The 24812-nt window shown below is 36.6% G+C and overlaps 1 protein-coding gene and 1 long non-coding RNA gene across 19 annotated transcripts in view; one reads left to right on the top strand and one right to left on the bottom strand.

The window, feature by feature from the left end:
- Window positions 1–24812, top strand: part of dmd (dystrophin) — a 222171-nt gene that overhangs the window by 3977 nt on the left and 193382 nt on the right. The gene's annotated exons all lie outside the window — the stretch shown is intronic.
- LOC145554823 (uncharacterized) lies at window positions 220–3131 on the bottom strand. Of its 2 annotated transcripts, none has more exons than XR_014090831.1 (2): window positions 800–3131; window positions 220–705 (listed from the first exon to the last, which is right to left on the bottom strand). It is a non-coding gene; the product is annotated as an uncharacterized LOC145554823 (long non-coding RNA). The 2 variants fall into 2 exon arrangements; XR_014090832.1 differs by having other exon boundaries at window positions 220–702.

Genomic DNA, 24812 nt, shown 5'->3' with positions numbered 1-24812 from the left:
TACCCTATTTTTGTACTTTTTTTTCTTGTTTTTGAAAGGGGACTTTTTGCAGTGTATACCTAAATCTAGTTTATTTTTATTGTTGCATAGGATTAAAATATATATTTTGTCACAGCTTTACTCAAGGTTCTTATGCTAAGACAAAAATCCAAAAATTGATCCTGTGAATACTGGAACAAGAGATGTTATTGGCTTGCTGAAATGAAGACATAAGTTCAATTACTTTTAACATCTTTATTACGTTTAAGTTTCACATAAACACAATAAAACATGACTACTGGTCAGAATTTAAAGTCTGGATGGGCATCTGATTCTGAAACAATCCTGTAAAATGACAGAACAATGACGATCTGACACATCTGCTGCACTAAGAGTCAAGCAAACCAAATTGTCCAAAGCAAAAAAAAAATCTTGGGATTAGATGTCAACAATAGGAGCTTCCTCCACAATGAACTTCTTCCAATCAGCCTTAGCCTTTTATATGTGGAAGTCTTGCCTCAGTTACGGACGGCGTTCTCAAGACGTCTGTCAGCAGCACAGAGAGGAGTGGCCCCACACACGGATGCTGAAAGGTGTAGTAGCTATGATGTCCTCCTTTCAGAAGATCAGGGCAGGCAGGCATGGTTCCAATGGCCAGTAGAAAGTTGGTTTCATGATCACCACAGAGCTGAAAAGTGATCTTGTTTGAAGTTGTTGGGTCATCTGCTAATTGGAGCACAGACAGAAAAACAGTCACAAAACAAACCACGTTTTAGGGACTAATCAGTGTAATGATGAATCAGTATCATAAATTTCTTACCTCAAGAATGTGAAGGACGCCGTCACTTGCAATTCCCAAAGTGACTTGTAGATGGTGCAATACGTGATTGGAGACGTGTCTGGCATAGGCTTCACCATGGCAACAGTTTGGTTTACTTGAAAAATAAAACAAGTCTTATTTTAGTTCATGTGCTCAATTACAATATTACATGAATTCAAGATGGCAAGAAAGTTATTTTAATTAAATCAAACTAGGACTACTTAAATTCACCAATCAAAACTAGTGTTTAAAATATCCTGGTAACAGTGTGGAATATCTAACCTAGGCTTTTAGACTCATTGCATTTAAGTTTTTAAATTACAGCACATCAAACACCCTCAGTTAGTGAAATACTAGGCGGAATTGCTCTTTAACCATTTCCCGAATCATAAGCTACGAATGAGAAGCCACCTTAGCTATGTTAAAAAACGGAAGCTACCAAGACTCGTGTCGATATTTTTAAGCCACAGCTATTGTGGTTAATAACTGTTCAAAGCTCATATTCACAAGAGCAGCTCTTTAACCACGGATGAAAATTGGCATATCACGACATGCTAACTAGCTTCAGTTAGCTTATCTTAGAAAGACAGACAACTTTAAACTTACCTCTGAGTACAGCAGCTGTAGGGTCTATACACGTAAAAAAGTCCTCCATCTTCATTCATGTCCAACCGAGATTAGAGAATTTGTCAAAAGAAAATCTTATAAAAGTACAGTAGATAAAAGCTTAGTTAGGCGGTTACAACTGAATTAACCGTTAATCAGGGCAGTTAAATGATCTCTGGCGTTGCCGTTAGTGATGTGCGGATTGATACTGAAATATCGATTCTTCCGATACCAGAACTTAATTCTTTAAAATCTATTGTCAGATCCAAGGATCAATACTTTCAACACTTTAGTAATTTGAGATAATGTAGATTAACAAGAGCAAGTTAGAAAGTAACTAAATTATTGAGATCTTGCCGAAATGAAACGTTGTTAATGGGAACTACTTTTTCTTCCGCCTGGTGAGTATGTAACGTGTAAGGACGTAATGCCCAAGCGCAGCGTGCTGCTGATGCTCACTCACTCAGAAATGAACATGTTGACAGATTATTAAAAAAGTGACATGGAGCTATTTCAGCTGTCATTTTATAGTAGTTTTAATAATTAAACAAGGATGTGTTTAGTAGGGTTATTACTTTACTAATTTTCTTTTTTTTAGTTTGCAACTCCATTTTCATATGTTTTGTATATTTCTGCTGAATTAAAATAGCTTATAGTAAACGAGATTGTTCTCAATGTACTTCTGAGTTTAAAATGAGTGCATCAGAGTACATTGTGTTCTTTTTATGAAGCCAAGATATGTATTACATTTATTTTTTATTTAATTAAGAAACAAATTAATTGTCTTTTGCACAAAGTATGGGATCTGTATTGCCAATACCAGCTTAAATTTTACTCGGTATTGGATCGGAAAGAAAATCTGTTGTATTGAACATTAATACTATCTCACTGACATTTTGGGCGCTTTCCCATGTGGATTGTATGATGTCATAAAAGGGGTTACAAACATGATGAATAAAATATTGTTCAAACTAATATTAGTAACTTATAAAGTAAGAATTTGAAATATAAACCAAAAGTTAAAATATTTATCATGACATTGAGCCAATCAATATTGTTGATTCTAATCTCATTGTGTGGAATACCAGCCATTTCAAATCACACATCAATAGAAATTTCATGACATGTCAGTAAGAGGTCCCACATCTTGCATCAAGAAGATCAAATTAAGAAGGTCCTTAGCAGATGGAAACATGACAAGAATTATCTTGATATATAAACTGATATTGTTTCTGAAATTGTTGTGTTAAATGTCAATCGTTTAAATATTAAATTATAATTTCCTGTACACTCTGCCAACTTATACAAGAATATAAATTCATGTTTTTTTTTTTTAATTTTTCATTGACAATAACACAAAGGATTCCATTTGGACATAGTCTGTTTTAATTATCTGAATACATTTAATTAAGTATGTGATTTCGCTTTCTGTGCTTGAAATAAGAAATTTTTACTTATATAAAATAAGTTCTAGACTTGAAGTTTGATTGGTAAATATTGATATTCTAGATTCTAGCACATATTTACTCATAATAAGTAATATTTTCTTAACATTAAGCTTTTATATCTTACTGAGATAATTAAGTACAAAAACACTTAAAATAAGAAAAATATTCTTACATAAATCCCTCTTGGTGAGAAAAATTATCTTGTCAGAAAGAAAACAAGAAAAATCTCCTTAATTTAAGATATTTAATCTTACTAAGATTTCAGTTTTTGCAGTGTGTTGACCAAAAGTAAAAAAATCTCACTTTCTTTCTGTGACATCACTGAACTGGTAACCGTATCTAATAGTTGTTTTTAATAGTTTCATTTTTACAAATTCCTCTATAGGAAGTTTTTTTTTTTTTTATCCTGGTGTTTTTGGACCTCTGGGATAAATTTGGATGTAGAAACATTGAATTGCGATATAAATGTACTCAGTGGAAACACGCCAACGATGACAGGAAGTAGTAGGATTATGATGTTTTTAACAGCTTTTCTTATTTAATAGAAACACAGCAATTGTTTTTTTTTGGGGGGGAGGGGGGTGACATTAGCAGAATAGCAACAAATATTTGTGCACATTTGTTCTGGAAACACAGCTAGTGAAGCAGCAACATGGACTTAGTTTTTCACAGTTTAGCATGGTTTTTAAAAGAAATTGTATTTTCTTTCCCCTGTAAAATGTGTCAGTTTGAAGCAGCCTTTAGTGGCTTCAGAAGAAACCAGCCCCTCAAAGTTTCACAGCTTTTTAAGTTCAACTAACAGCATGTGTTTGGATAGAGAAGACAAGGAGAAACATGTGAAACATGAATAAATAAAATGATTAAACTGAAAGCAAAGTAATAGGATATTTAGCCAACTGAAAAAGTAAACAACCATTCATCATGTTGAGCTATAAGCTGACAGAGGAACAGATGTACAGTGAACCTTCCTGTGGTGTGAACAGAACAGAGGGTAAAGCTTCAAATGAAACAAAGCTATAAGTAATTTTTCAAGCCTGACTGAGGAACACCCTTCGGGAAATCCAATTTTGAGGTTGGCAGGCTGCATGATGCAGGAACCAGGCTTACAGGAATGAAACTGTAACCAAAAGGCAGTGCTGGGATTAATTGGAAACAGAACACACCGAGCTTTGCATCTAAAATGAATCTGGGCTTACAGGTAAAACAGTTTTTCTGCCAACGAAATAATTAATGGTCAGCCATTTTAGGTAGCGTTGGATTTCTGCTAAGTTAGCTGGATTAAAATGAGTAGGAACAGGATCGCTTAATGTTTTTCTTGGACCATCAAATAAGGTTTTTAATGTTTGCACTTTGGCTGGTATTCTGAGTAAAAACAAAAAACAGGGAACAGTTATGGCTTGGAGCAACAGCCATCACCGTTTTGAGGTGTTATAATTCTGTTTTTAATATTGCAGTAGATAAACTGAGTAGATATTACACTGGAAGACTTTCAACCCACCCGCTGATATACCTCATATCTTATTGTTTAGCTTTTGTTTCCTGTTCAACATTTCAACTCAGCATTTGCAGCTGTTGTTCCATGGCACTGAACCCAAAGGACAACATGTTCTGTGTTGCCTCTACCTTTGATAAAATTACCTTTCAAAGCCCGGGGAATCCCAATTCATTGACCCCAAATTAGAATTGATGAGATTTATTATGATTTAGATCTAATTCTGAAACCATATAGGCCTTAATCTAATACTTGCGAGGTAATTTGTATTCAGGGACTGGCGAGCAGGTTATTAATTGTGCATAAATTTACCCTGGCTTGCAAACAAATGGATATAATGACTTTCTGAGCTATGAAAAAAAATTAAATAGGCTGCAATTCTTTTAATATTTTTCTTTCATTGTCGAACTCTAAAGGAACTAATGATTCTGTGATTTGATTGAGCTTTATTATGAAGAGTGGTTTAGATAGCAAACATTAATGAAATACATTTTAGCTCATAAATGTTACTTGCAATAACGGTTAAATTCTGACGGTATTTTTATTTTGGGGGATAATGAAAAATCTACCTAAACATTTAAAAACACGACTTAAAGGAATTTTCTGTCAACGTTTCGCTTCATTTTTAGTTTGCGTTTCCAGCAAATAACCGTAAGACATGTTTATGTTTGTACTTATATTGATAAGATATGTCAACTTTGAAAAATGTAAAGACTGTCTCGCCTTTGGTTGAGGACGTTTCTGTGTCAAAGCAAGAATTCAAACTTGTTCAGATTAAGCTAGCTTAGCAACAGTGCTAATGCTAACGTCAAACTGTAACCAGCGGAGGTTGCCTAAAAGCAGTCGACGGTAATGAGCAACAGTGGTGGGAAGTTACTGTACCTAAGTACAATTTTCGTGTATCTGTACTTTACTTAAGTAGATTTAATAATGGATACTTTCTACTTTTACTCCACTACATTTTACAGTTAGTATTTGTACTTTCTACTTCACTACATTTCTACAAAAGTGTCGCGTTACTCGTTACATCCAAGTCGCGTTGCGCTTTTTGTCCGTTAAAATGTGAAGTTCAGGGACTGAAAGTGGCTTCATAAAATCCAAGCATAACGTGACTTACGTGTCTGTTGTCACCCATCGCCTCCCCCTTTCACTCGCACGCGGAGCTCCAAGACATGCGCAGTGGTTTCCTCTGAGCGGGAGAAAATGTCTGTCTAGTCGTCAGTAATATAATAGCGCTGCATAAATCATAAGATATGGCGACATGTAAAATCAGCAGTGCTTCGCTTTCACAGACGGTGGGGACTTCGTCCAACTTTTAGCGTCACTTCGAAGAAGAGCGTAAAGAAAGGTAAGATCTGTGGACGTGGTGCTAGCAAAGCTAGCTGTCCTGACTGAGACACATGTTGCATCTGCGATTAAAAAAAGTTGTCACTCATGGCGCTGAATTATTGTGTGGAGGTGTTGACTGAGGTGTCGCAAATATGGGACAACGCTGTGACCAAAGTGTGCATTGATATGACATTCAGGAACGATCCGATTCTTCTGGACGGATCTTTACTGATTAAATTTAATTCAGCTCTAAGTATTTAATATCTAGGTGTTTTAATGGGAATGTGGATCTTTCAGATCAATTTGAGAAGCAATTTTTATAGGTAAAACTTTTTTTTGTGTGTGTTACATAGCGCAGGGTGTTGACTTGGTCTTGGGTAGGTGGTGTCCTCCCCCACCCACCTTCTTTCCATCCCCTTTCTGTTGGATTTCTTTAAAAATAAAAGCCACTAGTGGCAAAAAAGTGAAGTTCATGCTATGTTAGGACAGGAGACAAGATGTTTCCATCCCTGGAATAATGATGCATAGAATCACATATTCAAGTCTAAACTATGTTACAGAGAGTAAACATAATAAAAACATGCTTTATCTGTGGCATTATTTATTAAAATGGCACATTTCTTATGTATTAAAATTTAATACAATCGGTTCACCTAATATTGTATTAGGGATTAGGTAATGCATTCAGCAAGTACTTTTACTTTTAATACTTAAGTATTTTTAAAAGCCAGTACTTTTTTTACTTTTACTTAAGTACAAATGTTAATGTTGTAGTTTTACTTTTACTTGAGTACATTTTTGTCTGTGTATTTGTACTTTTACTTAAGTACATTTTTTGAGTACTTTCTCCACCACTGATGAGCAACATCTAATCTGTGGCTGTAAGGTAAAAGCTTTACACGCCATGTTGTTAGGAAAATTTTAAAAATTAATGTTTTGGTGCCGCATAGCAACAGAGTTCATACGTTAGAAGTCAAATTTGCTAGCAAGTGCCGCTTCTTCACCGTGAGGCACTTTGTTGCCAATAAAAAAATGCATCTTTGCTGTGTTTAAGCAAAAGGTTGAGAGGGCGGCTTGTTAGATGAAATTTCCTAATAAGTTACTATTTATGGAACATTTTGTACAAGTCAAGATCACATTTTTGGTTTTTTTTTTAAAGTGGGGGACAAACCACTTCAACCTTGTTTCATTTAAATTAGCGTTAAGGAAGATGATACTTGGATAAAGAAGTTCAGGGACGTCATCGGTATGCATGTTATCCTGTTTATGAATTGATTATGCAGCTGTTTCAAACTGCACTTTGATTAATGAAAAATAACTAAAGAAATATTGCATAGTTGGAACTAAACTGTAAATTTTCATCTATGTTCTTCTGCCCACTTCAACTTACCAGCTGGATTTCATGTTTTAATGAAAATGAATCTTTAATTCGGCCAAAATAAGCAAAATCAAACTTTCTCAGAATAATAATAATTTTTCTGGGGGAAAAAAAAAATATGATTATGATCTTAAAGGGTGTTATTGTAACATTTATGTCATGAACACACCCAACTCAAATGATGATTTAAACGTGTGTGTGGTGTGGTCTCTTTGTAGATACTCACTTTAACACATTGTTTTAACATGTTTAACATGTTTCATATGATATGATGTCCAAAAGTCATCTTTTGATTGGTTAACCAGCCTTCATTTTGATAAAATTGCCTCTTGTCTGCAAAATGAAAGCAGTGGGAAGCAAACTCAATTATTTGAGTAATTAAACTATTTAAAAAGAAATCACCTTAAAATTGTTGGAATTTAACAACTTGTGATAAGTGTCAGAAAGAAAGAAAATTATGATCACCCTACATAAAATATTTGCCTGTCTGAACAATTTTATTGGTTAAATTCTAACAGTTTATTTTATGATTACAGGCAGAAAAAATAAAGTTGGCTTTATTTATTAATAAAATACTGAGTTTGGAATTTGAAGCAGAATTTAAGGGAAGCAAAATTACACCCAATCAGAAATGTGAAGATCTGGATTTTTTTTAAAAATTCAGAATGAATGCTAATAGTAATACACATTATAGCCAGTAGATGGCAGCAGAGACTCCCACTGGCTGGGGAAAGCTTCCTCAGAGGCATGCGAGTTACTGGCAATAGAGATGACGAGTGCGTGGGAACAGATTCTGTTCTTAGGAGAGTTGAGTCTGGCTCTAAATGAAAGAAAGACAGGTTGGGTTGACCCAGACAGAGAGCAAGAGAGGGAACAGAGGAGGAAAAACAAGCTCTAAATGATAAAGGAGGTGGAGGAGAAAAAAAACAGCTGTTGATTTCTTCAGGGAAAAGAAGGCTGGTGGTAAAATAAATGAGTGGGTTGTGGGTAGCGATGGATATGAAGGCTGGAATGGAGGGTTCACTGTATGATCTGACCCACATGGAGTTTCTGGGTCATTATAGACCAGAAAAGGAAGAGCAGGAGGCTGTTTGGGAGGGACTGGTAATGAGTCTGACAGTTGAGGATCCCAGGGGATCTCCTTCCCTAATCATCAGACACACACAAGCTTGTGCATACAAAAAGGAAGAAAGGTTTTGGATAATGCTAGGGATTCTCCTCAAATCAGTTTGCAGCCCCCCTCATCCTAATGGAGGCGGGCTGACAACTCCCTGCAAGGTCTTCAACGATTAGTCAGGAGAGAGCAAGAGTCACGCTGGGAACAAGTCAGCAAAAATGACTCCACAGATCATTGATGCAAGAAACCTTCATGCTCACTGCTAGTCTCACATAGTCAGCATGGCAGCCTTTGAGGACATCACTCTGGGCTGTTCAGGTGTTGGGAACCTGCTGAGTACGAAGAAGGAATCATTAATTCATTAAATCAGACTGCAAATAGTTGACACTGGGCTTAGCTTCTGAATCCTCTCCGAATCAGCAGTGGTGAGGGTTTAAAGCCTGCCAAAGTGTGGATCAAAAGTTGAGGTGGGAACTTTGAAACATGAATTACACTTGAGCAAAATTTCTCAGAAATAGGGAAAATGTCCACAGGTGTGTGCTTTTTCGGTATGAGACATAAACAAATCAACAAAACCTGTAATCGAATCGTTTGTGTTGGTTAAAGACTCGTCCATCCTTTGGTTTTGAAAGATTTGGCTTTATTTAACAGATAAGGCAATCCATAGTGTCCAAAAAAATGTTACTATGTCAAAAGCTTTTCCTAGATCAATAAAAAAAAAACACCAGCGAACAGCAGTAATATTTCCTAAAGCCAAATTGGATTAAAATACCAGGAACTGTCCTAGTTTATGGACCACTCAAGAGTAGGATAATTTTTTATTACCTTAGAAACTGTAGAAAGTGAGCTAATAGCCGTATAATTACTTATTACTGCTGGGATTACTGGATTTAGGGATTGGCATAATAACAGCACTTCTAGGAGTCTTGAAAAAAATATTTGCGGAGTTATTCATAAAGCAGTTATTGGTGCTACTATTATATTTTTTCAGGAATGTTACAGATGTATCTTTACTAAAAATGGTTCACTAGACACAAAGTCTGATAACTCCAAGACCCAAATCCTCTACGCTGAGGTATAAAGAAGAGAACTTGGTGTTTCTTACTTCCTTCTTACTGTAGTTTTTAACTGGACAGCTTCCTTCTTAAACCATCCGTAATAAAAAGGAATTTTGTCAATCTGCAAGCCGTCAGCTGAGCTCCAGCTCTGTGTACTGGTGACTGAGTCGGCCCAGACTCATTACCATCCTTCTGCGAAAGAGAGCGATAGGAAGTCTGAATGTGGTACTCCTCTGTCTCAGGGGTTTATGGAGAGAGGCAGCAAATATGCATAAAAGGGGGACATGTTTAATTTAGATGATTGATATTACCTTCCATATGCATTCAAACTGAATCTTTCTACCTTAAGTACCTCCTGCAAACATTTAATCCAATGATATCTCCTTCTCTCCGGAGTGAAAATCTGAACCGGTGGACTCAAAGAAAGCTTTCCTTTCTTCATCAGTGAATTGAGTTTTCTAAAGAGACAACATGTTTCTATCTGCAGAGATTAGCATTGAATAACCACATCTCCTTGATCTGGCCGTGACTTTTGTCTGTCTGGAGGGAAAAATCACTCTCCGTGTAGAGCCAACCTTTCCTCAAGGTTCTTCCAACGTGGCTAATTTCAATTTGTCTGTGAGAGTAAGACTGAGAAGAGAAATATTCCTTCCAGCTTTGAAGAGACTAGATTACGTTGCATTATCAGCACCAAAACCCAAATGATGCTTCATTTCCAATAATCAGGAAACAAAAACAAACATGAGTTCATTAGTGTTGCTCTTATCACACACTACGGGGCACATTTACTAAACTGAGAAGTCGTGGTCGTAAAACCGTTAGCTAATCCAGCTCATTATGCTAATGGCCTATCTGGAAAAGACAAAATCATCAGAGACAAAACTAGTAATCAACACTCTACAAGGTACTTAGATAATGTAGAATAGTAACACATTTAGTTGTATTTCAATAGTTAGAACGCTATCAGTGTCATACCGTTAAAATAACTCCCAGTCTCGCACAACTTTTGCAGGATCTTGAAAAGTAGCTCAAGATCTTGAAACTTTCTCTAGGTCTCACAAAAGTAACTCAGAATATTGTAGAACACTTCATAGGATTTCTCAAAAGTTACTATGGATTTCACAGAAGTGAAAAGTGATGTGCGAAACTAGCTCATATTTACCGTACAGTTTACAAGTAGTTTGGGATTGTACAAATCAACTTTGGGATCTTGAAAAAGTGTTTTGAGGTCTCAAAACTTCTGGGATCTTCCAATAGTTTTCACAATCGCTCAAAAGTAACAAAACCCACAAAGTGTTATGTAGTAACTCAAAAGTATGGATCTTATAACTGTTCTACTACATCTTTGCAGAAATACAGTACCTCAGGGTCTTCCAATAGAGCTCTGAGAATTAACTCAAGATCTCAAAAAAAACCAAAAAAAACCTTGAGATGTCACAAAAGTAGCTCTTGATCTCACAGAGATTGTGCAAGTCCTTGACAAAGTATCTTTGAAAGGAAATCCTCCAAAACCATCTTTTTCCTTTTGGTTTGCTTTGCTGGGTTCAATATCTACAGACATGTTTCCAATAACCAAATCAAGACTAAACAACTCTGTGACCTAGTCCCTGTAATGAATACCTTTTAGCTTTTTAAGAAAACAAAATGACACATAAACATGTTGTGTTAGGTGGCTGTTGGTGGTGGACGAATGCGTTTTAGAATAACCTGTATGTAAACATATAGAGGTTTCATATTCATATATGAATGTCCAAAGTAATTCTATCACCTCATTGTGTGCTTACTTACTCATGTTAGCACACGTTTATTTCTTTTACTTTTCTTTTCAGTTTACCTCATCTTTTTCTCTGATTATTTTCTAATGTTTTGTCTCGAAGACCTTGGCTTACACAATTTGCCATTGTCTGACACCCAGGAAGACACACAAAAGCATCCTGAATCCCCCTCACATCTCTCTCCTTTTCTGTTGCTAACTCTCTCTAAAAGTCAAAAGTCACTGTCAGCAATGTTCTTTTCATTTTCCTTCACTGAGGTAGTTTTATAAGCTCATAATAAAAAGCAGAGATTGAATATGAGAGATGGCCTAAAGAATGTAGATGATGGAATTGGTAGAAAACTGAAGGTGGTGGAGAGAAGAAAAATAGTGATTTATGTGAGACGGTAAATGAGGACAGACTGAGAGGAGCGAGGGATGAGATGGAGGAAGCGACTATATTTAGTACAGAGGTTAAACAGCACAGCCCATCTTTGATAAATATTTATTTATATAACTCATCTGCTTTGATCTATTCCTTCGTGATTCAGGCTGTATGTTTAGAGTTGTTGTCTAGACGGCGAACCTCTACCCCATCCTCTATCAGCTTTTCTTCCAGTAATGCCCTGTAAGCGGCTCCATCTGTCACCACACCATGATGCAGCCACCACCATGTTTGACAGTGGAGATGGTGCATTCAGGGACATTTGTAGTGTCGATTTCTGCTTCACAGAGTAGTTTGTATGGGTACCAAATGTTTATTTAAAAAAAAAAAAAAGTTTAGCAATACATATTAATGAATAGAGTTGCAATGTTGACTGTATATAATATCAGTAAGTATTAGTTGTGGAACATGAAAGCTAAATTAATATCAGCTATACAAACCTTTTTGTTCGTGATAGTTAAAGGGACAGTGTTATATGTTTTCCAGGCACGTAGTGCCATTTTATAGCACAATCAAGTAACTATGGTAACTTGTTAAAAAAATATGGTAACACTTTATTTGAAGGGGTGTTCATAAGACTGATATGACACAGTCATTAACATGACATAACACCGATTAAGAGTATGAAGAAGTCTTTATGAATGTCTATGACTGTTAAATAATGACACTTTTAATGCAACGTTGCTTTAAAAGTTTCATTAAAAGTCCATTCAAAGTGCCAACTTTGCATTATTTGGTAAATATATACACTTTAACATACACATTATACGCTGTCTGCATGTCCCGTAAGGAAAGCCAACATAAAGCACCAAGGGAAGCATTGAAGGAAAACAAGCAAGGCATTAAGTTGCGAAATGGCTGACATGCAGATGAAGGAGTGAGGGATTAGAGACCCAGGAAAGGGTCTGTGGGAGGAGAGGGACAGGGTTGTGATTGCACTTAATTGCTCCTCACATCCAGGGCGGGTCTAATCACTCTGAGGCTCGTGCGTGCGTGTGTGTATAAATGTTTTCCAGCTCCCGGTTGTAACTCTGAAGCTTGCTCGTACTTTTAGCAGTGGTTCCTCATTAGGAAGCAGATGATACTGATGCTCCTTCTTCACCTTCAGCTCACACAGGGACGCCCTTTTGACCTCCACCAGCCTGAGAGGGGAGACAGGAAGTCAGCCCCCTCACTGAATGTTCCCACTGGGTGTATTACACCTGATTTCTGCTCAACTTGATGATTTACAGTCTGTTTTTATCGTGGTCAGGTCACATTAGAAGGGAAAAGCTAATTGTCTAACATATTGGCATTCAAAATACAATTCTGATTCATTTTCACTCGTCATTGTAATTGAATCAAGACTTCAGCTAAATTTAAAGGAGACTTTAAATTTAACAAATGCAATCAGGATTGGTCACTATGCTTTTTTTATTAAATCATTTGAAAATGAATCAGTGAAGTAAGGTACTGATTCATTTTCAGTTTCTTTATTAGCAATTACGCCTCTGGCTGTTTCAAGCTTTCAAGCTTCCCATAAACAGTGTGTTGTAGTTGAAATAAAACTGTATGTGTGTGTGTGTGTGTGTGTGTGTGTGTGTGTGTGTGTGCGTGTGCGTGCGTGCGTGCGTGCGTGCGTGCGTGCATGTATGTAAGAAAAAAGTCACTAATCTTGATCATTTTTTCCACTTATAGACTCGTCGAAAGCAAAAACGTCATTGTACTGTCGTGAAAAAGAAATATCTAGTGTGTTTTTAATTTAACCTAACATATATGCATTTGACATTAGTTTTAACAGAAATTAAATTAAAAACTAAACTTAGAACAAAGCTAAAATTTTAGCCTCAAACTGCTAAAATCCTTCCAGATGTAGTAGTAGGGGGACTAAATGAAAATGCACGCCACACTTTTTAGATAATTACTGTAAAAAAAATTTAAAGTAATGGTTTTCTTTTTCTTCACTTAGCAATTATGCATGACTTTGTGTTGGTTTATGAAGTAAAATACATTAAAGTTTGCAGTCCTGATGTGATAAAATGCTAAAGAATTTAACGCATCGCCCTTTTCAGAGGCATTAAATTAGGTTCTGGTTTCATTACAGTTTGTCTGTAATAAAAAATGTTGCTGCAAGCAGTCACCTTTTCACATAAACAGAAATATTCTAAATAATTCGATAGACACAATAAGCAATTCACATCAATACTATAAATTGTTAACATTTTGTGGCAGAATGTTACAGCTTCTGTTCCCTTCACTATGACAAACATTGCCACGCTTTTGTGTCTGATTAAAAGCTTACCCAAAAATCCCCCCCTCTGCTTAATTATTCTGGGCAAGGCACATTTTAGAGGAGAAACTATTTCTAAAGTACTCGACAAAATAAACAATTTAATCAGCCCTCTGGTTGTTTGGATCCATTGTCTGCTTCTGTGGTGTAAAGCAAAACCTCTCTGGGCGGTTTGTCTGTGATCATCATAAAAAAAATGAAAGAAAAGGAGAGTTATTCCGGTTTTGTTTTGAGTCGAATTTGTTAGAAGCTGGAGATTATCCTTGCTTGAAAGGAAAACAGACTGTTAGGAAAGGATTAGAGGCACATAATTGAAACAATAGAGAACAATGTTTGAGATGCATTCGTCTGGTATTGAATTTGGCTCGGACTTGTTTTGCTGAATAACTGCAGAGCGATGCTTCTCGTACAGCCTTGTGTCAGCCTCTGACCTCTATGTGAGGAAAGTTTAGCCCAATTCTCACTTCTGTGTGAGAAGTTCAGTGTTTATTGCATGTTCAACACGTTTCAGATAACCTCAAATCTTCTCAGTTAGGTCAAATTTATTCACTCTTTCACCACTTTGTAATTTTGTTTTGTAATTCTTAAGTGGGGATAAATGTTGGGACGTCATGATTTATTCCTGAAAACCATTATCAGAGACAAAATACAAGAATGTCATTTCTATTTATTACAGAATATACAATATTTTAAAAGGTATCTTATTAGGAGTGAGCATTTATCGCATTGGTTACCATTTATTGTGAAATATTTCTGATAATGATAAGAATTTTGACTTATCGTTTTGTTAAATTTTAATTCATGATTTTTTAAAAATATATATTATGTGAAATGTTATTTTCTCCACTTTGTTCGACGAGAGCATCAATTAATATCTAAAATAAAGCTAAAAAGAATAATTTTTTTATCGCTGTTTTTATTATCACAAAATATCGTGATAAAATTCTAAGTCCATATCGCCCAACTCTGTTTATATCTACACAACACACAGATATCTAAGCAATACGATAAATTAACTTACAAGTAACTTTGTAGCAAGCTACAGAGGCTTGTTTTAAGTCAACAATTCCTCAATATTAATGAAAAAGTTCTAGTTCCATTGACAGATTACTCAACAAGACACAAGAACGTTTTTCATCAATATTAAGGAATTGTTTAAAAAAAAGCCTTTATATCTTGTCGAAAAGTTACTTTTAAGTTAGTCATATTTCAGGTGTACCAAGACATTTTCACTAGAAACTAGACCAAAATTACTTGGTAAGATTTTATGTTTTTGCAGTGTTGTGTTGTTTAATTGTGGTACTTAAGTTTTTCAGTGTTGTAAAAATTGCTACTAAATGTCCACGTATCCAAATATGTTCCTTTATAATTAATAGTACTGATACCTAGATCTTGACCTTTGGGCTTACTTGTGGGATTTTAAACACACTGTTCACCAAATAAAACCAAAACAGGATTTAAAAGTAGAAAACCAAGGTCTGTGTTTCATACATGCTTGCTACTTATGTGTGAGTTTATGTAAAGACAATTTGGTGGCTAGTCTGAGAACACTAATTAAAATGATTTAATCCCCTTCAGAGCGATGGCTGGTGGCCATCCTATAATAATAATTCAGTTTATCACGTTGATTGAGAGAACTAATTATTTCCCAGTCATTTAACGCAGTGAAAATTATTACACTGGATTTTTTTTTTTTTTTTTACCTAACTGCAGGCTGTCAGGTGAATATTAGACAAACTAATTACTTGCTGACCCAGAAACTGACATTTTTAATAAAAAAATAACCCGAAGAAGTAAATAAAACACCACTAAATACAGTATGTACAAGGTGTAAGTTTTAGAGCTCATAAAATCCCCTTCTCACCAGATTAGGATGTTATTTACCCACCCTTCACCTAATTTCCTTAAATAAATTTGCTTTTTGAAGTTACCTTGTAAACATAGTATACTTGTGTATAATCTAATCTTAGTATAAATTCAGTTCTTCTGTAAAGGGAATTAGGGAATAGCCAAATCCGACTAAATAAAACTTGTTTAGAGACACAGAAGTTGCATGACCTTTTGAAAAGAGACAACTAATCAAATGTAGGACATTTACTGCCCTTTTTAAAGGACCACTATTTTATTTCTGTTTTTGGGGTTTTAAAAAAAAAGTTTGCTAAAAAAATAAAAAAAGGTGAATACATTTTTAGTCAATTGGATGTTATTTAGCATTTGTGCAGTAACTCAGTCATTTAGCTGGTAGAAAAAAACATGTATTTTCATGTCAGCTTTGCCTTTCTGGGTAAACTTGAAACCGATATATATATATATATATATATATATTGTCTCTGTGACTATGCATGCCTTTGTGTCTGGGGGTGTGTGATTTCAGCAGCACTCGTTAAGCTAATGACTTTACCCTCAGCGGGGTCACTCTCCTCAGAAAACGTACATTCGTTTATCGCCGCTGGCAGCTGAACACCACAGATGCTTCAGCAGCGGTAACAGGGATGCAATACAGTATAGGCTCTGAATTCGTTGGCAACCCGGGGGCCTCCCTCCAAACTTCCACGCAAGCCTGGAGGCGGCTGGAGCCAAAACGCGGCTGCGGTGTTCAAAGACGAATAGGAGGGAGTGGAAATATCAGATCACAGCTACCCGCATCTGCTTTCTGTGTTGAATTATTATATCTAACAAAGCTAGATTAGGCCTTTTTATGATTGAAAGTGTACCTGAGTGTTTGCCTGCGGCGTCTTTCTTCTAGCAGCCTTTTTTTTCTTTTTGTTACACGGAGAATTGGGGGGTTTAGCCAAAAAGCTGGGAAAACGGCATCAAAGGACACAGCAAAAAGGATAAAAGTCATCACCGACTTGCCATTTCACTATACTTAGGATATTCTATGAAGTGTTTCTCATCATTTGAATTACATCCATTTCAATTGTTTACTAATGGTGCCAGCAGTGGGGAGGGATTATAAAGTCTTTGCAATAGGCCAAAACCCAGATAAAACGCTTTAAAAATGTGAAAACATTAGAAGAAATCAGCATTTATTATTAGCCAACTGTTAAATGAAGACATGAACTCTTGACAAGGCATCACAGATCTTCCACCGTATATATTGTAACAAGTTTAAGGTACTTGCATACAACCATGAGGTTCTCCATGGGGTTCAGTGCAGTGGACTCTTAATTTTTTTCTAGAGTTGTAGATAGCTCTGGAAAAAAGCTATATATAAAACACAAGTATATAAATTCTTGTGTTTTGCATTTGCAATACACAAGTATTTAGTGTTTCGCAAACGCCGCGTGTTCGTTTTAACGATGATAGGGGCATCATTAAAATAAGTTCGATTTTTAGTGCTCAAACTGGTTGTTTGAACACTAAAACTCAAACAACCAGTGCTTAGTGCTTCCCTTAATATTTATTATTGGTTTCACTTCAAGCACATCTAGAGTGTTTGCTCCTGAAAAGCTCAAAGTTTGTCTCGTCCGACCAAAGCACAATGTTTAAGATAAAGGTCAAAAGGACTTTTATCTTAAATTAGTGTAGAAGTGTAGTGTAGAAGACTCCACTGTGACGGTTGGACAGAAAAAGCATTTTTTGGAAACAAACTACAAACATTGGTTTGCTTATATAAATAAAAAGCATTTAATGGTTGCTATGTAGACTTTGTAATCTTAATGTGCCACTTTTGTTTGTACTTCTCTAACAAACAGCTTTGGGGAATATTTTTTTACCACCTCACTATCTTCCTCTACTTTTCCTAGTCTCTCCTGGGGCATCTGTAATTCATCCCAGACTTTAGTTTGTGCTCTCACAGCTGCTAAAACTTCTCTCCACTTGGCCACCTGCTTTTCCTGGTACTTCAGGGATCCCACAAGGTACCTGCGTTTGAAAGGATTTCTACCTCCTCTAACACGACGTGCCCACCAGCAGGATTGGGTCTTTCCAGCTTCCCTGAAGGCAAAGAAAAAAAAGAAAATGTCCCTTATTCTCTGAAAGATTTAATATTTGACTATCGCATTCCCTCCTCTTTATTGTTTAGCAAAATTTGCGGTTAAGATTGCAAGCTTTGCATTCTCGTAATCTTGAATTATTTCCTCCACACACCCTTCAACAGACAAGAGCCTGAGTGAGCACGCACATTCCTAGACATACCCTTGACAGAACAGTCTCTCTAATGGCCCTGTTCTCAAGTCCCAAATGGCGATAAGTGAATTTTCATTAAGAGAATATTGAGAATTGCAATAAATTGTTTTAATGACCTGAAAATGGCTTCGCCTCTCTGTAGAGAGAGAGGGGGGAAGGAGAAGAAACGAGCTACAGCACTTTGAACAGCGAAAATAGAAATGTGTGTTTTGACTGTTAAAGAACGTCGTTTTTCTGTTAATAAGGGCATCCATTTACACAGCTATGAATTTTTGCCTTTAGCCTGATTGTTTTTTAAAGCTTTCATCCGATTATTTCACTCTTCCGACTCTTTGTCTATCTGATGCATGGTGTTTGTTGTTCTATAAACTCCTAATTGCTGCACTTTCTGTTTGATATGTAGCAAACAATTGAAGGTAATTAAGTATTTGGCTAATGTATGTGTGTATTTAGTGTGTGTGTGAGTGTATGAGACATGTGCCAGCAAAATTGGGCAGCAGATTGTGGTGATTTTCAGCCAGCTGGTCTGGCTGTTTCTCTTTTTTTGTCACTTTCACTCACACACACACACACACACACGCACGCACGTACACACACACATGCACACACACATCCTTGGAGACTTGTACTAGCTTTTACACAAAGGAAACTTATCGTCACAGCAATCGCAACTCCCTAACGAGATTCCCCAGCCAATAAGGAGGCGGGATTGGTGCCACTTCCTGCCCCGGCTGACTAATGGCTGTGAGTAACGGTTCGTGATCACTGTAAATAAAGGCATATGTTTGCAAGCTGCGGATGTGCCAGTTCACTGCTTTGTGTGCCATCTAGGCTGGCTTCTCCAGCTGCTAGCGATGAACTGTACTGTAAGAAGTTTGCTTTGATCCAAAAGGTTGAGCAGGTGTAAAGTTAATAAAAGCAAGAGTGCTCAGTGTAGAACTGTGACATTATGGATTCTCCTGAGAAAATGTTGAGATATGTTTAAGGAAAAACCCGCAGCCAGAGGGAAATATGTTTGAGTTTCTGAGGTCACCATCCCATAGGTTTTAAATTCCTGCAGTCAGCAGTTCAGATTAAATGAGGCAAAATGCATTTCCATTTCAGCCTCCTTGTGTGTGTGTGTGTCACCACCTCCAAACCATGACTTGTTTTTCTTCTTTTCAGCAGATGTCGTAGATCTCAGAAGTCTCAAAGTGACACGATGATGAAGCACTTTAAAACTAAAAATGCTGTTTGTCATCGTATGAAACTTTCCTGCATGTTATCCACCTTCCTGTCTGATGACTCCAAAAAAGAAAAAAACAACAACATTGTGGCATAAAATCTTAGAAAAAGGGCAGGTCTTTTAACATATTGAAAAATTTGAACACCTCATCCCTCACACACCTTGCCTAGCAGCCCTGCCTCAGAATCGGCACAATTGCAACTAAAATATTTTAATGATGACCCAGTAATAACATCTTATTACCTCAGGCTTCACTCACCTCAGAATGCTGGACGCTTGAAAATGAGAGTGAAACTGACTGCATGAATCTGACCACTTGTTGACATGCATATTGCATTCAGATTTTGTCCCCAGATACTTATCTATTCATTTAAATATGAATAGCTGCACTTCCATTACAGATGTGTGCAAACTTTAATATTCTGCTTACATAAAAAACCTCCACAATTTTGCTATTGCGGTGTTTCCGCAATAGCAAAATTATTCTTCCATGTCGCAATTATTCACCGTTTTATGTTGGTCTATCACTTAAAATCCCAGTAAAGCACATTTAAATGTGCTGGTTATATTCGTCAAGATGTAAAAATATTATTGATATGAATATTTTTGCATTGCTTTGTATACATCTTGAAGGTTGCTCTTGATATCATTCCCATCGTAAAATTGCAGGATTCCACAACTACTGCTACACTTTATCACTTTCTTATCTTGGTTCACATCTTGGCTTCAGTCATTATCAAAGTGGGACAGTCATTAAATAGTATCATTTTGGTAATGCGTAGTGGAGGGCACATTCTCTGAAATATGTTAAAAACATCTTGACCTTAAATCAGAACACGGAAAAACATCAGAATAACAACTGATGCGCTGAAAAAGCTTTAGGAATCTGAGGCCACTATAAAATAGCTCTCAGTAAATCTGTTAAAGCAAAAGTGAAGGCCAGCTGTGAAAGCTCTTGTTAATTAAAGATAGCTAGAGGGAGAAGCCGATTTGTTCCGTTTTGTACTCACGCTGGGTGTAACCGAGTCTCCCACTTGCAAGCCAGGATTACTAGTTAGGCATAACGAGCAAACCAAAGAAACCAAAGGCTTCTAAATTAAATATGTGGGGCGGGAGAAAAATCAGAACATTTAAATTCTGGCCGGGTGTGTAGAAAAGGACCGTTCTCAGGTCACTATTTGATACACTCAGCCAAAATTCTGATATAAATACATTTTAACATGTTTATTATACTACCAAGTAGAATAGAATAGAAGTGCACACCATACTTGTTACAAGTCTGTCATTTTCTTTCTACTTTGCAATTATGCACTATTTATTTATTTTTTTTTCGGTGCTCTAGCTTAGATTAAATTATGTTGTATAAAATTTTAACCAGGGGAGTTATTCAGTTATGTACTGCTTGATATTTCTCTGAAAATGTGAACACTCAAACAGGTTTCAGTTGGGTTTAATATCGAAAAGCCTCTTCTGGACTTTTATGCTCTCAAAAGCTGCAGAAAAACTTTGGTTCATAGCAGAAAGAAGAGAAAATAAATTAGACCAAAAACCTTACAGGAACAGAGCTCCGGTTATTCTGGGGACGTGCGACTCTGTGTGAATGTAACCTTTTCTCTCCTTGTCCCCGCTGTAAACAACAATATTTTCTTATCAGCTATATGGTGTCCTGGTCACTTTGGCTCTAGTGTTTCTGATGACCTTTTGACTCCCTGGGGATATCCGCTATCACACACAGTCTGCTGCTTTCGGACCAGTTGTGAATTATCCTGTCAGCAGAGCAGATAAGGCTACACTTGACAGACCTTTTTTTATGACTGATCGCTTCACTCCCATCACAGACAAATGGCTTCATTCTCTTGGCCATCATCCTTCCCTGGTAATGACGTCTGAACACCTAGCTTTTATCTAACCGTCACTTTAATGTGGCGAGGAAGCTTATTTACCCAGATGTTGGTTTTGCTGTCTAGAGAGGAATCCCCTAGTTGGTGAAATGCCACTAGTGATCTAATAAGGATTATTACTGTGCTAGATAGGGGTCAAGTACACAAGAGAGCTAATGCCGAAAGGAAAAATGAATCTTTGCGTAGATTAAATTTTAGCCCCAAACCCTTTGGGATGAGCTTTGGAAATGAGAAATTACATATAAAATAGGAATTTATCAGTATTGACTAGGTGATATGATATCTTTGGTCCCTGCCAGAAGAGAATATTTTTCGGTGGGGTGAGTGTCCTGTCAGACTGTCAGTTCCCAAAACAACACACACTTGTGTTAGTCAAATTGAGATCAGAGATCTCCTGAAGAAGGGACACCTGGTGAAGACATCAACAGCAACATTGCCAAAAAAGCGACATACATTAAAATTACACACACAGACAACGTGCACTGCAACAATATCACCATATTCTTAAACTCCTTCAATGCAACAAGGGTTTAAAGTTGAAGCTTAGACTCTAAATTGTTCCAGGTTTTAGGTGCTGAAAACCTAAAAGTTTTTTTGCCCGCTTTAGTTCGTACATTAAAGACCACAAATTGCAGAACATCCATAGATCTACAACTATGTAGACATGTTTTCTTGTTAAGAGACATTAGATAAGGAGTAGTAGCCCAGAGTAACTTTATGAATAAACACATACCAAACTGCCGTGTATATGCAGACGTCCAGTTAATTTTAGAGTGCACAATGATGCGCAAGAGGACCACAGTTGGTAATAAATCTCAATGCCCCATGGTATTTACAGACAATGGAGCAAACAGCTTTATATACAATACATCTCCTCAACTCCAGCTTTCTCTAAGGTCTGCTTCATTTGGAACAGTTTTAATCATCAACAATGCAAAAAAGCAATGAAATATACAATAAAAGCAACATTTAAATCGTTTTATTATTTATCTCTGCCCAGACACAAGTCTTACTTAAACCATTCTTGAATGTTGCTTCTGGGTTGGGTAAGCGTGGTCTGAGGGGCTTTTGCAGCTGCTCAGCTAGTGGCGAGGCAATGGAGCTGCAGAGCAATGTGTGGGATTAAGAGTTTTTCTTCCCTGTAGTTCGGTCTTTCATGGTTGGAGCCTCAATAGCTGCATCCCCAATAAGTCTGTGTAGCATGTTGTTTGGACCATATTTCTTTCTTTCTTTCTTTTTAAACTTCTGACTAGTTTCCTGAGATTTCAGGAAAGTTGAGCTTTCAAACAGTTTGTGTTTGGAAACTCTAACATCTGCTCTGTGAAAGCCTTGAGTCGTGCTTGGAAAGCTGATCAGTTAAATGGAAAAGTCAGGCAAGAAAAGTGAATATTTCCTAGTTTTCCAAGACATGTAATGCATGTGGAATTTGTGCTAATAATTTCATGCACATGACGTAGTTAAATAATTTTAAATATTCATAAAAAAGAATTTTGGTACAACACTTTTGTTTGATGTTTATTATGTGATTGTAACTGTACCAAACCATGACTTCACAACAGAATGTATATGTGGAGGTGTCGTTGTTTTGTCTTACCTTAAATATAATATGTCAATCCCAACAAGAATACAGAGTATTAAGCATCAGCTGTAAAACAATTCAAAGATGGTCCTGTCAAAACCTAGTACAAAATCATGCAAATTCCTCTCAGACCAATACAAAGCTACACATCCAAAGACATAAAAAACCCAAATATCTGCAGGTAAATAGTAACTTAAATCTCTGTCAGTTTAAAAAAAAAAAGTCTATGTATTTTTGTCCTGACAATAGAATACCAAGCTAAAACCCACAAATGAAGGAGTACTCTCTACGTTTCTCCACAGAATCAGAATCACTTTAGGTATAATTTGTTCCAGATGACGTTTTTCCCCCCTCACTATTTTTGTACGTTTTCCCTCTAGATATAGAGGTCACTTGTATTTGATATGCCTTCAACCCTTTAGCAAACACCATGAGCAGCAGATGACCCAGGAAACGAGCTGATGTGCTATTCATGGGAAGAAAAACACACTTTGCAGAGCCAAGCAGAGACCAAATCATCTCAATCCAAAGCCTCCTGCTAGATAATTGTCCTTCATTTAAGTTTCATCTCGTTCAAAAATGCCACAATCAAACTCCGTGCCGTGGAAATTCACCCACTTAAACATTGGGTTTTGATGAATCTTTCTGGGTGGTAAAAAGCTTTGGGGGCTGTTTACAGAGGCAGCCATGTAGGATTCAGCAGACAACTGAAAGCTCATAAATTAGGAATTTTAATGTTTGGAGTGCCAGGGTGCAAAAAAGATTATTTACCTCCTACAGCCAGGCAAATGAGAACAAGTGAAGGGATGAATCCTGGAATGAGACATACGTCTTTTCAAAACCTCGTCACAGGATTCTTGTGGAAAAAGATCCGTCAGCTGACTATGGCTGATTATCAAAGCCAGTAGCTGTCTGAAGGTGATTATTTACTCTTTCGATAACGGATTCATCTGTAATTTGGAATCAAGTAGAAATGAACACCATCCATCAAGACTCCAAGCCACCCATCAGCTGAGGAAAAATTTGACTCTGTGAGACAGATAGGGAGAGAGTGGGAGCGATTAGATTTGCTTCAAGCTTATCCATCATAAATCAAGCAGTCTGGCTTTGTGTCGTTTTCATCCTGAAGTAATTTTTTTGATCAAAATCCAGTCGAAAAGAAGCCCATAACGTTTACTGATTCAAGTCAGAAACTTGTTTGTTGAGGTTTCACATCATCCTTAAAAACATGTGGGTCACTTCTTGACCTCTTGACCTTTGTCTTAAACACCTTTTAGTCTGCTAACCTTTGAGTAGACAATGAAAAAGAAGACAATGTTTTCCATTTTCAAGTTGGTTGAAAAGCAAAAACAGTGGCATTACTAAACAGTAAGTTTTAAAAATCTATATTTTGTGTCATCATGGTATGTCTAGTTTATCAGAATAATTGAAAATAGTCATGATAAACAATAAATCAATCAATTGCATTATAAATTAAAACAATCAATTATTTCTGTTTGCATCATTTATCATTTTTCTTTTTTTTCTCTGTCCCAAAATTGATCTCCAATTTGATGCGTTGGTCTCAACTAGTCCATTTTCTGAAGGCCAATTTTGTGAACAGAGACTTCATTACTTGTTGTTTGTCTTGTTTTGTTTATTTTGTTTGGATATTTAAAATGTCTTCCAGTTCCAGTGTTAAATGTTAATTACAATTTACAATTTGATCGTTGAACAATGCCAGTCGTATAATGTATTACTTGAAAACGGTCTCAAAATAACAGTATTATAGTTTATCGAAATAACTTCTGGGGAAATGTAATTTGTTATGGTGACAGGCCTAATTGAAAAAAAGGGACGTCATTGAAAGAAAACAAAAGTTTCAGATTGTCCTAGTCAAAGTTCAGAATTAGAAACTGTGCATCACTTAAAGAGCCAGAAAAATCTGATATATTTGCTGAAGATTTACAAAAAGATTTACAAAAAAGAGCAAATATCCACTAGTCAAGACGTGGCATTCTAGTTGACTGAGAGTAATAAATTACTGAAATCTAATTTTCACGTGACTTTTTACAAGGCGCGCGCAGACTCTCATGTTAAGTGGTTGGAAGATGGATCTCGCAGGCTATTGTTTACACACCTCTGACGCGTTTTTTTTTTTTTTTTTTAACAGTGGCATTTTAATGATAAATGAGCTCTAGTGGGCGAAAAAATAAATTCTGGAATGCATCTTTGCTGTTACTTTGTGTCAGCCTTCACCCACTAATGAAGTGTAAGTTTCTCAGTCTGGCTCTTCCCGCCTC

The sequence above is a fragment of the Poecilia reticulata genome, chromosome 2, assembly GCF_904066995.2.
Source record: "Poecilia reticulata chromosome 2, P_reticulata-male-v2, whole genome shotgun sequence".
NCBI classification, from domain to species: domain Eukaryota; kingdom Metazoa; phylum Chordata; class Actinopteri; order Cyprinodontiformes; family Poeciliidae; genus Poecilia; species Poecilia reticulata.
Note: the sequence above shows the minus strand (reverse complement) of the source record. Positions and strands in the feature narration are given on the sequence as shown.